An 11,052-nucleotide genomic window follows, 5' to 3' on the forward strand; every position below is an offset into this window, starting at 1 on the left:
AACCAAACACTGGGCAGGGGTAGGGGAGAGTACCGAAGTGAAGTCGCTCAGTTGTGTCCGACTTTTTGCGACCCCATGGACTGTAGCCTACCAGGCTTCTCGGTCCATGTGGTTCTCCAGGCAAGAATACTGGAGTGGGTTGCCATTTCCTTCTCCAGGAGATCTTCCCGACCCAGGGACTGAAGCCAGGTCTCCCGCATTGTAGGCAGACGCTTTACCGTCTGAGCCACCAGGGAAGTCCTATCTGGGTCTAAAACCCAAGATTAAATAAATAGAACATGGAACTGAATAAAATAGGGAAAGGGAGAACAAAAGTGTGTTTATTTCCTAACATTACATAGAAAACAATTGATAACTAGTGTTTTTTTTTTTAAATTATTGATTCAGAAAATATAGGCCCTTTCAAATTTTTCAGTGCAATCCAAATGGAATTTTGAAATAAGACCTATACATTCCAGCAACTAACACATGCACACAACAAGCAACAAACCAAAAAAAAGAGAAAGAAGGCAAATATAAACACTATAGCAGAAAATAAATTTAAAGAGCAAGAAAGAATTCTTCAAAAAAAAGAAAGCATAAACAATTTGACTTATTTCAAATAAAAACTAACAGAGTAACTATGATAATAAACTCTCATATTTGAAAAACCAAACCTATCAATATGCTATCCCAAGATATATACCTAAAATAAAGTATCAGATTAAAGAAAGATAAGCTAGCAAATACATCATACACACAATCTATAAAGAAATCAGGATAAAATGTTTATATCCAAGTAGAATTTAATGTGAAAAGCTTAAATGAAATTTAGATAAATATTAACAAAGTAAACATAAAGAAAATATGACTGTCATGAATCATTATATGTCAGATGTATGTTAGTCGCTGAGTCGTTTCCAATTCTTTGTTTTGTAGCCATGGATTGTAGCCCGCCAGGCTCCTCTGTCCATGGGTTTCTCCAGGTAAGAATACTGCAGTGGGTTGCCATGCCCTCCTCCAGGGAATTTTCGCAACCTAGAGATTGAACCCAGGTCTGCTTTGCAAGCAGATTCTTTACTGTCTGAGTCACCAATATAGAACTAAAAAAAATAATAATAACAAAGCAAGAATTCTCGGAAATTCAGGGGGAAATTTTGATAGAAACATAGTAGTAATGGGAGACTTTAAGGTAATGTCTTTGACAGCTCATACATGTGTATGTAATACACATACCACAACATAAGAAGCACCCCAGGTATGTTTCAATCAGTGCAGAGCTGATCAGGACAATAACTCTGCTTGTTCTAGAGGGTGTATTTTTCCTAATGAAAGCATACTATGTATGGACTTACTTGGCATTACACATCATGGATTTATACTTGTCTCATATTATCAAAAAAATTCTTTTTGCACCACATGTGCTGGTCACATACCGTTCTCCTCCACAAGTAAGACCCAACCAGGCCCATGAGCTATAAAGTTAGAGCTCATTGCTGATTTGGAGGAAAAAGAAATAGCATGAACTGCAGAACTAGAAAAGAGGTTTTATAACTATTAATATCAAGATAGTTCAAAGTAGTGGGTCCTAGTGCAGATCAGATGATAGAAGAAAGAGATTTCAAGTCTTCTAAGCCAGTTTTCGTTCCCTAAGACCAGATCATGCTTCCACAAACAGATATATGGGAAGAGCAATGAAGTTAAGGGTAAGCTGATAGATGTCCATGAAGATATTTTGAATTTGCTATGATGACAAGATAGACCACTGGAGAGGTTTTGCAGACTGATGCTTTGCAGAACAGCATCTGAATTGAAAGTCCAGACTGAAGAGTGTTCATCACTTTTGTGATGCAAGTTACTTACAAAGAGGATACAGGATTAGCAAAGCCTGCTAAAGCCAGGCAACACTACATCTAATCCAGACAGAGAAGTCTGAGCCTAACTCAATAGGCAATGAAAAGCCAGCCAAGGTTTTGGATCAGGGAAGCTGTCCTAATAGGGAATTCCAGATTCTAACCCTAATTTCACCTCCCTATGTGTGTCTCAGCTGATGCTTCTTCTGCCCTACAGGGTAAGGCGGAATACAGAGAGCTTCTGCTCCTACCTCCACATGGCAATAGAGAGAAAAGCAGAAATGACATTTCACTTCTGTGCGGTTCACAGGACTAGCAGGAAAAGCCTTTGGAGAAGGCACAAGACACTCTGAGGAAACCACATTAATCATCAACCCAGGAAACTGGAATACTCCACAAAGCCATTGCTATAAATTCAATATTTACACAAAATCTAGAGGTTGAAGTTCTTGTTACTCAGGGAAGGAAAACATGAAAAGCTGCCAGAAAGAGAGCCCACTTGCTATCTAGACTCCCCAAATCATCCTCAAGGGCAACATTCTCAGATTACAGAGCAGGCAACAGTTGCCAATAGATAGCATGCCTTGACTCATAACATGTTCATATACTTTGTTCTTCCTAATGACTGTGCCCATTTTGAGTGGAGGAAACCTTAGCCCCAAGGGCACAGTGACTTGTCCAATGTCACAAAGCAAGTAAACGCCCAAGCTGATAGTCAAACCCAGTCTGCCCTGCTACTCAACCTCACAAACCACACCAGACAGAGAGACAGAGAGAAAATTATTTGTATTGTGTCTACCCATGCAAAGTTCATTTGGTCTCCTCTTTGGAAAGATGAAAACCCATGGTGTTGAAGGAACCTGCATACACTTAACTAGGTTTAGGGTGAAGTCACTGGGACCCTCTCTATAATTTCTAAAAAAAAAAAAAAAAGGCATCAGTGAGCTTCCTTCAGGAACCTTACAAAGCTCAGCCTGCTTTGGCTGGAGCCCAGCTCAGAGTTCTTGGACTAGAATCTCAAGGTAGGGCCCTGGAACATGAACTCCTAATAAGCCTCTCCAGTAGATCTTATACAAACTGAAGAACAAGAGCCACCGGGGTTTACATTCCTGACCAAACAACACTGGAAGAGTGAAACCAGACCTTGTCCCCGAGACTGAGGTCAGATGGAACAGGGTGCATTGTCCTGCCATCAGTCCCAGGTCCAGACGGGCCCTTCTGGCCCCTGCTCATTGCTCAGCTCAATTTAGCCTAGAGCTAGTCCTCCTGAAGGGTATCCCTCCGCTGTTTTAGTTTCTAAGATTTGTCCTATAAGCAATCCTTCTCTCCTAATGAGGTTACTGGTGCCATATTACTACCAGGAAGGTGGCCCTGGTGTGCAGCTCAATTAAGAAAGGTGTATTAAATTCTTTATATTTCTTTATTTGGCTGCAGCACTCATTCTAGATTTGCTAAATAATAAAATGTTGTTAATAAGCTAGAGTCTGGGGCTCATTCAATTCAGTTCTGTAGCTTCCTAAGTGTTGATACCTGTTCTTCCTTATCCCATTGTCAAATTTTTCTTCTTCCGATGCTGGAAACAGAGAGTGAGACAGACAGATGGAGAGAGGAAACCACTCGAGCATCAGATGGCAAAAGGGTGAACATTCGTAAAGACTGATTCTCAGCCAGATTGTGACTGACTGACCTCAGAATGAACCTGCAAAGTCATCTCTTAACATAGGGAGGTCTGTTCCTCTGGAAGCCCCACTGTGGAGGGTCTGGTTGCAGTGTCCCCATGCAGCCAGTTCTGCTGTTCTCTGGAGGAACCAAGGGGAGACCTGAGTTGGGATGGTCTAGCCTCGTTACCAAAAGTGTCATCCATGGACCAGCGTTAGTAGCATCGCCTGAGAGCTCATTGAAAATGCTGACTTGCAGCCCCACTCCAAACCTACTGAACCAGCATCTGGACTCAACAAGACCCTCAGATGGTCCTTACACACTTTGAAATTTGAGGGGCACTGCTCTAGGTCCTTCCAGTTTAAACTGGAATGTCCCAGGCTTTCCTTAGAGAGAGTCACCCACTAGAAACCAGCCCATGCCCACCCCAGTGGTAGCACTGCTCTTTTCTTAAATGCAGGCATGGGTGAAACCAACCCTCCCCCCCACTTTTTTTTTAAGAAAAATCAAAACAAAAAAGATCAAGAAAGGGTTTCTAGACTTGAGAAGTTCAAAAGCCCATATTTCATCTCACTCCCATAACCACCAATCTGCCCACCACCACGCCCAAGGCCTGCGTCTCTGCTCTGCCAAGCCACAGCTGAACGAAAAGCCAGAAAGAAGCACTCTTTCTGACCCAGGAAAGCCAGGAATGCCAACATAGAGAGCAACCTTCTCACCCACAGAATCACAGCAGATGGGAGTGGGAAGGGCCCTTAGAAGTCATTTCCCACCATTTCATCTTACAGAACAAGAAACTGAGGTCCACGGTAGAAAAGTGGTTTGTTTAAGTGACCCCAGCCCATCAGTGACAGAGAGCTGGAGGTGATGGGGCCCAGGTTTCTGTCTCGAGTTCTCTTTCCACGGTACCAGGAGACCGCGGGAAATCTGTGCATGGACTACCCCCAGGCGAGCTTGCAAAAGCCATTTCACAGATTTGCACAGTGTTAACTGTATTCTACAGCAAATGTAACATTACTCAGCTGTAACCACTTCTGAGGAGAGATAATCCCAAGGAACCAGTCTGGTGGTGGGTCTCAGAATATCAGGCAAAAAGTGAAAACCCAGCCAAGCCATTCTCAAAAACTTGAACTGAATGAGGCATCAGATTAAGAAATGGAATCAACATTCTTTTTACTCTCTCTTTTTTTTCACTCATTGTCCTCCCATTCCAGCCACCACCACCACACCCCCTGACCTTCCTCTGGCAGCCACCAATCTATTCTCTGTTTCTCTCTCTCTTTTTTTTTTTTTTTAATTTTAGATTCCACACATAGGTGAGATCATACAGTATTTCATTTTCTCTGCCTACCTGACTTCACTGTCTTGTTCCTAACAGGCTGCTCCCCTCCACTTTTGGCACGTTTACAATTATGCGTGAGAAGACCGGTACCACCAGCTCAATGGAATATCTCCATTGAGTGATATTCAATGCTTGTTTAAAGTCACCATTTTTTCCCTTCAAATGCACACAAAACCGACTTGAGAACCAAGACAGAATAACATAAATGTCTGTTAAAACCAAAGTCTCAACCAGCAACCCCATAACCTAGCAGACTATAAGGAACTCATATCTAAAATGACCAAGTAAAATCGGTGGAAAAAAACCCACGTGAGAAGGTGGTTTTGGAGGAGGAGGAGGGTAATTCCCCAAATTCAGCGGAATCCGCCTCAATCCTCCAAGCTTTCTCCGCTACCTCCAGAAGCCAGACCACCTCCCAATCTCAGCCTCACTTCCTGTCCCTCTGATGCCTAAACTGTCAAACATCAGCCTTGTGTTTTTTCTATCCATGAAAGTCAGATTTCTAAACCCAGGGCTCCTGGAATCGATCCCCTTCTCTTTTGTGGGTTTTTTGTCCCTCCCCCCTCTTTTTTTTTTGGTCTATTTTTTTCCTTTTGGTCCTGAGCACCCTGCGATTTTTCTAAAATGTAGCAAAGAGCCGGGAAAGAGAAGCAGCCAAGTCCCTTTCCTGCAGGGATGTGAGTGACTGCTGTGTTTCCATGGCTCGCCTTCCACTGTTCTCGTGACCCCTGCAGACTCCCCTTATGAGTGAGTGTCCCGGAATGTCTCTTTATTAGGTGTCTGGAGAAGTAAAGCTGTCGTGATGCCAGCGCCCCCACACTGAGGACTTTATTAGTTTTTTAATTTTCTGTCTGGGTGCTCCTGCGGCATCAAACTTTCCACAGCTGTTAGGAGCTATTAAGTAAGTAGCCTCATCGGGCCCTTTCCCCACCCCCACCCCACTTCCTAATAACAGGAGATATTTCTGGACATGCTACATGAAGTCTTTAAAGAAAGATGCTTTGTCTGTCAGGTGAGAAATTTTGGGGGGTCTGGGTGGGAAGAGGATAAGTTGGCCTAAGAAAAATGCCTTGTTTTTTCTTCTTTGCATCTTGGCTTAGAGCAGGGCTGTTTGGGTGGTGATGACGTACGTGGGGAAACGACCTGGGGGCAGGGGCATGCAGAAGTGAGAACCCACTCTCTCAGCCTTTCTGCCCAGCAAGTAGGGGACTGGAGGGGAGCTCTGACTGTTTTCAGAGCTGACTTGGCATCTGGCCCAGAGCCTGATGCCTGGTTCAAAGCATTCCCTCCTGAGTGGACCTTCTAAGACCTGCAGTGAGGAATAAAACAGAATGACTTGCAAACTTTCCCCTCGTAGGCACACAGCTGTGGTTCTGGACTAGAAGCCAGGGCTATTGCTTGTGTGCCCCTGGAAGGAAATCCTGACTCCCACCACCCCTACGCTCTGCTCCCTGCCAGCGTCCCTGAGTGTCCCCAAGCTGGCCATCCACAGGACCCCCTGTGTGTAAATGTAAAGATGGGGGCGTGTGCACATACACTGACTCACATAAGCGCGTGCACAGACACACTTGCACATCCATGCAGAGTGTTGCATTATTAGAGCAAGCAAACTGGCGCTCTCTCATCACACCCCTGGATCTGGAAGGTTAGACCATTTGGTGGGCAGAGGACAGACTAAGGGACCGACCGGACAGCCCAGAGAATTCTCAGCATCCCTCCCGGCTCCAGCCTGCCCGGCAATTTGCTTTCCCTTGGCCTCCTTTAAGCCTCTCTTTGAGAAGACCTTATTTGCAGGGTGAATGTGAAAGCCTAGAAAGAAGAAAACCCTTTGGTGATGCCCGCCTCGGGAACAATTTTGCCTCAGAGAGCAAGCTGGTATTTGGGGTTAATCCCTCTGTGGAAACACTGGGTTGAAAGCCCGGAGGAGGTCAGGGGTCTGATTACGGCTTCTGTTTACATATAAACTTCCTGGTCCTAAGAGACAATAGCAAAGGTGGGGGAGGGGAAGGGGAAAGAAAAGAAAGAAAAGGAGAATTTTTTTAATTAAATGGCCTGCTCTCTTAAAAATAAAGTCAACAAAAAGGTGGAGCTTGTGGAATCAAGGTTTGATTTTAATATCTAGGTACAGATAATTTCTTAAAATTTCTCCATCAGGATTTACATAATATGGTTGAAGCATTTTTGAAACAAAATTTAAAATTTAATACTGATATATATGCATATATTTATGTGCATTAAGTATATTTTTAAAAATAAGAAAATAATCTTAGTTATCTCCTGAGGACCCGAGGTCTGATTTTGTTGTATTTTTGAAAGAGGGTTCTGATTTGGTTTTTGTATAGTGTGGGTTGTTTTGATCAAGGAAAGAGGTGGATGAGCTGAAAACTGTGGTATTTAGGCCAATTAAAAACTGTTATAAACACACACATACAAGAAAAGCCTAGATGACAGTATTAAAGCCAAATAACCTCATTCTTTCAAAAGAATTAAGGAGAGAAAAAAAAATTTCCTCCACATGCTCAAAAGAAGGCAAAGCAAAACTATTTAGCTGGTGGGAAGTGAGGTGGGGGGAATGACAAAATGGTCACCAAAAAAAGAAAAGTTTATTTTTAAGATCCATAACTTGAGTGATTTTTTAAAAAGATTAAATTTTAAGACAAAATAGTTGCTTTTTTTTTTTTTTTTTGAGAAAGATACATGGGTTTAAGAGTCTGTCCCAGACAAGTTTAAGATTAAACAAAATATCCATGAAACTTATTGCTTTGGGGGCATTTACAACCAGATAAAACTCAGGTACGTAGGATTTAAATCTCCAAACTTCCCCAAATAGAAAAGAAATCCCAAATACTTGATCACTAGTTTCTTTCTGTATTTCTAACTGGTGAGATTATTTGGAGGCTTTTGCAAATACTATAATGATGTTTCTCAAGTTATCAAATAAAAAGGAAAGCATTTCTTCAATAAATCCTCATCTTTCTACCTTGAGTCTCCACCTAAAGAATTATTTATGGAAATCCAGACACTAAAACATTTTTTTTCAGACATTATAACATTTTAAAAATGAATTTGTCAACAAAAAAAATTTTTTTAAGCTAAATAAAGTTGAGATCAGATCTTTTAGGGTATCAACTGCCTCTTCAAAAGAATCAAGACAATTTCTAGTTCTTTCACTTGTCTCCATACGTCCTATGGTCTCCCTAATTCATCAGCTACTTGGTTCCTGCTCTGTCCTCTTGGCCTTTTTCCTTTTATTCCTCTCATCTCCTAAATAAGAATGGTTTCTTGCTATTTCTAACATGAATCCTTCAGAGCATCTGACAGCAGGAAGGTAGCTGTTTTAGTTGCAGGAATAAAGAAAAGACAAGGGAAGGAGGAGAAAGAATGACATCGATAAACAATTCCGCAACAGACAAGCGGACGCAGAGTCCAAAAGTTCATCAGCTGAGGCAGTCCAGAAATGCCCCAACTGAAGGCTCGCATTGTGAAGGGACATCTAACACAAAAGGTCTGCGAGTCTTAGGGGCCCTGGTTTTCCGTCACTCTCCCTTGCATAACCACTTTTGAGAAGGTGAGGCATTTCGCCAGGCTGAATATGGTGGCTGAATAAAGGGGAAAGAATTCGGGACCCACTGGCAAATATCAAAGGTTGTCAGAGAGCAAGTGGTGAGTCAAGGGTGACATCAGACCATGTTATGGGCAGAAGCAGAAGGCAGCCTAACAATAGCTGCCCTTTGGACTCCAGAAGGCCAAGTGGCTGGGCTCTGGGCTCCATGGTGGACTATGGCCACAGTGACCACATCATTCATCCTCTCAAATGCGGCACTTTGGAAAGTAAAAGTCAGGAGTCTGTTTGAATTATGCTGGGGCAACACGTATGAAATAAACCGCTCTAGGCAAACTGGGGCATTGCTAACCCTAATGAGACTCCCTCCAAAAACTAGGAGATGAAGTTTAGCTGCTCTGAGAGTCTCCTCCGCAAAGCTCAGTCTCCAGCTGAGCTGCTTTTTCCTGAAGGGAAAACGTCTCTGGTGGCAAAGAGGAGGCCATGAGGAAGCACCTTGGCCAAATCAGTGTGGAAATCATATTCTCAACCCCTCTGGGAGACTCACAATATAAATACAGTCACCCCTCGGGACTGACATGGGATTGGTTCCAGCCTGTGGATACCCACATCCAGGGATGCTCAAGTCCTCCATATCAAATGGCATAGTCCTGGCTACAGAGGGCCAGTTGTATTAGCACATTAGAGACTTCCAGAAGGCTTGCAGTGAACTAAGGCATTCTTCAACCCAGGGTATTCCCAAAGGTTCTGGACCACCATGAGGTCTCTGTCAGCCCAACACCTAGAACATTCAGGCAAACGTTGCATTAAACCTCGAGAGTCAGAGTGTAGAGGGAAGGGCTGGGATGACAGGCCTTCTTCTCCGGGAAGCTGGCAAAGTCCCCGGGAGCTGCCGGTATCCCTGAGGGCAACACAGGCACATGCTCAGCTGGGTGAGGTCACACAAGAACCTCCCCTGGCGCAGCCAAAAGGCCTGCAGAAGCACGTCTGAAGCCACCCCGTGCCGTGAGCAGGAAGTCTCTGAGTTCACATGAACGCAGACAGGCCTCCCCGGCCCACATAATCCATTTCTTCAGACAGCTGCAAGGACTGCAGTAGATGTTAAGGAGATGGTGAGCCCGACCCAAACTCAGCTGAGACACAGAGAATATCTGTCTTCCTACTTCCCTGGTGGCTCAGAGGATAAAGCATCTGCCTGCAATGCAGGAGACCTGGATTCAATCCCTGGGTTGGGAAGATCCCCTGGAGGAGGAAATGACAACCCACTCCAGTACTCTTGCCTGGAGAATCCCATGGACAGAGGAGCCTGGCAGGCTACAGTCCATGGGGTCGCAAAGAGTCGGACACGACTGAGCGACTTCACTCACTCTGTAGGGATTGCCACCTCAGGGTAAGCCTGAGGCAACACCTCATCCATCCCACTGTGTCTCCGACCTGTGTGTCCTGAGGTAGGGCCTGAGAGAGTATGGGGGATGCAGACCCAGTCAGGCGACACTATAAACAGGAGAATGAGTTCTGGGAAGGGAGGTGATAGGAGGCAAGCCAGAGGCGGCCTGAGCACCAGCAGAAAGCACTGTCTGGTTGTGGCGGGCAGCAATGTGGTCCATGGGGAAGAAACTGCTGGTCCCATAAATGCTCCGTGGTTCCTGCCTGGGTTATCACAAAACCCTCTGAGGCCATCTCCTCATGGCCTCTCTCCTGCCACTCCTACCTGCCTTTCATTTTGCAGCAGGAAACCCACTGACTTACGGAAGCGTCTCAGAGCATCTCATGAGTTGGTGGGCAGGAAAGCCCTAAAGAAAGGTCTTGGTGATTGGGGGCAGAGTGGGGGTGGGGATCAACAATTCTCATCACCAGCGTCCCCACCCCTTCACCTTGCGCCCAAGGACCTTCAAGAGCACCTCTAAGACGCTCTCCTCCTCCCCACCCTCCCTCACTTCCACCTGCCTTCACTACATCTACTTACACCCAGATGCTCATGATCCCCAAACATACCACTCTTCTCATAATCCTTTGCTTTTCCAAATGCTGTTCCTTGCCTGTAAAATCCCTGTCTTCCCATCAAAGTTTTCCTCATGTACTTTAAGACCTACTTGAGATTTCACATTTTAGCTGAGCATCCTTCTCCCTTGCGCCTACTCCATCCCCCCTGAAGCAGAATTCAAGCCTTCCCCATGGGTGCACGCGCATCAACTCATCTGGCCCTCATCATGCCCTAGGGTAATCTCCTGACCTGGACTCTGAATGCCTGAGGGCAAGATGCTGTCACACCAACTCCTTTATCCCCGAGCCAACCCCAACGCCCGTTGCAAAGTTAGTGCCCATTTGATGTGGTGTCGTAGGCCAACAGACAGAGTGCATTCAAGAGTTAGTCTTCCTCAGCCTTTAACATGTTAGATTTGAAAATTAAAGGCACCAAAAACATGTCTTTATGTTGGAATCTGAAAAGAATGATCAAAATGATGAAAATGTAGAAATATACCAGAAATTCACAACCATGACTGAGCAAAGATGTTCCTGGAGGTAAGCATCCTATCAATTCAGTTCACAAGAGATGGTGGTCTGAATGGTTAAAGCCCTTTTAAAGGGGACTAGAGTCCACTACCTCAATCCCCACCCAAAATCCAAAGTTTTTCTAGATGGCAGGTATAAACATT

Source organism: Oryx dammah, unplaced genomic scaffold, assembly GCF_014754425.2.
Source record: "Oryx dammah isolate SB20612 unplaced genomic scaffold, SCBI_Odam_1.1 HiC_scaffold_2, whole genome shotgun sequence".
In the NCBI taxonomy this organism is placed as follows: Eukaryota; Metazoa; Chordata; class Mammalia; order Artiodactyla; family Bovidae; genus Oryx; species Oryx dammah.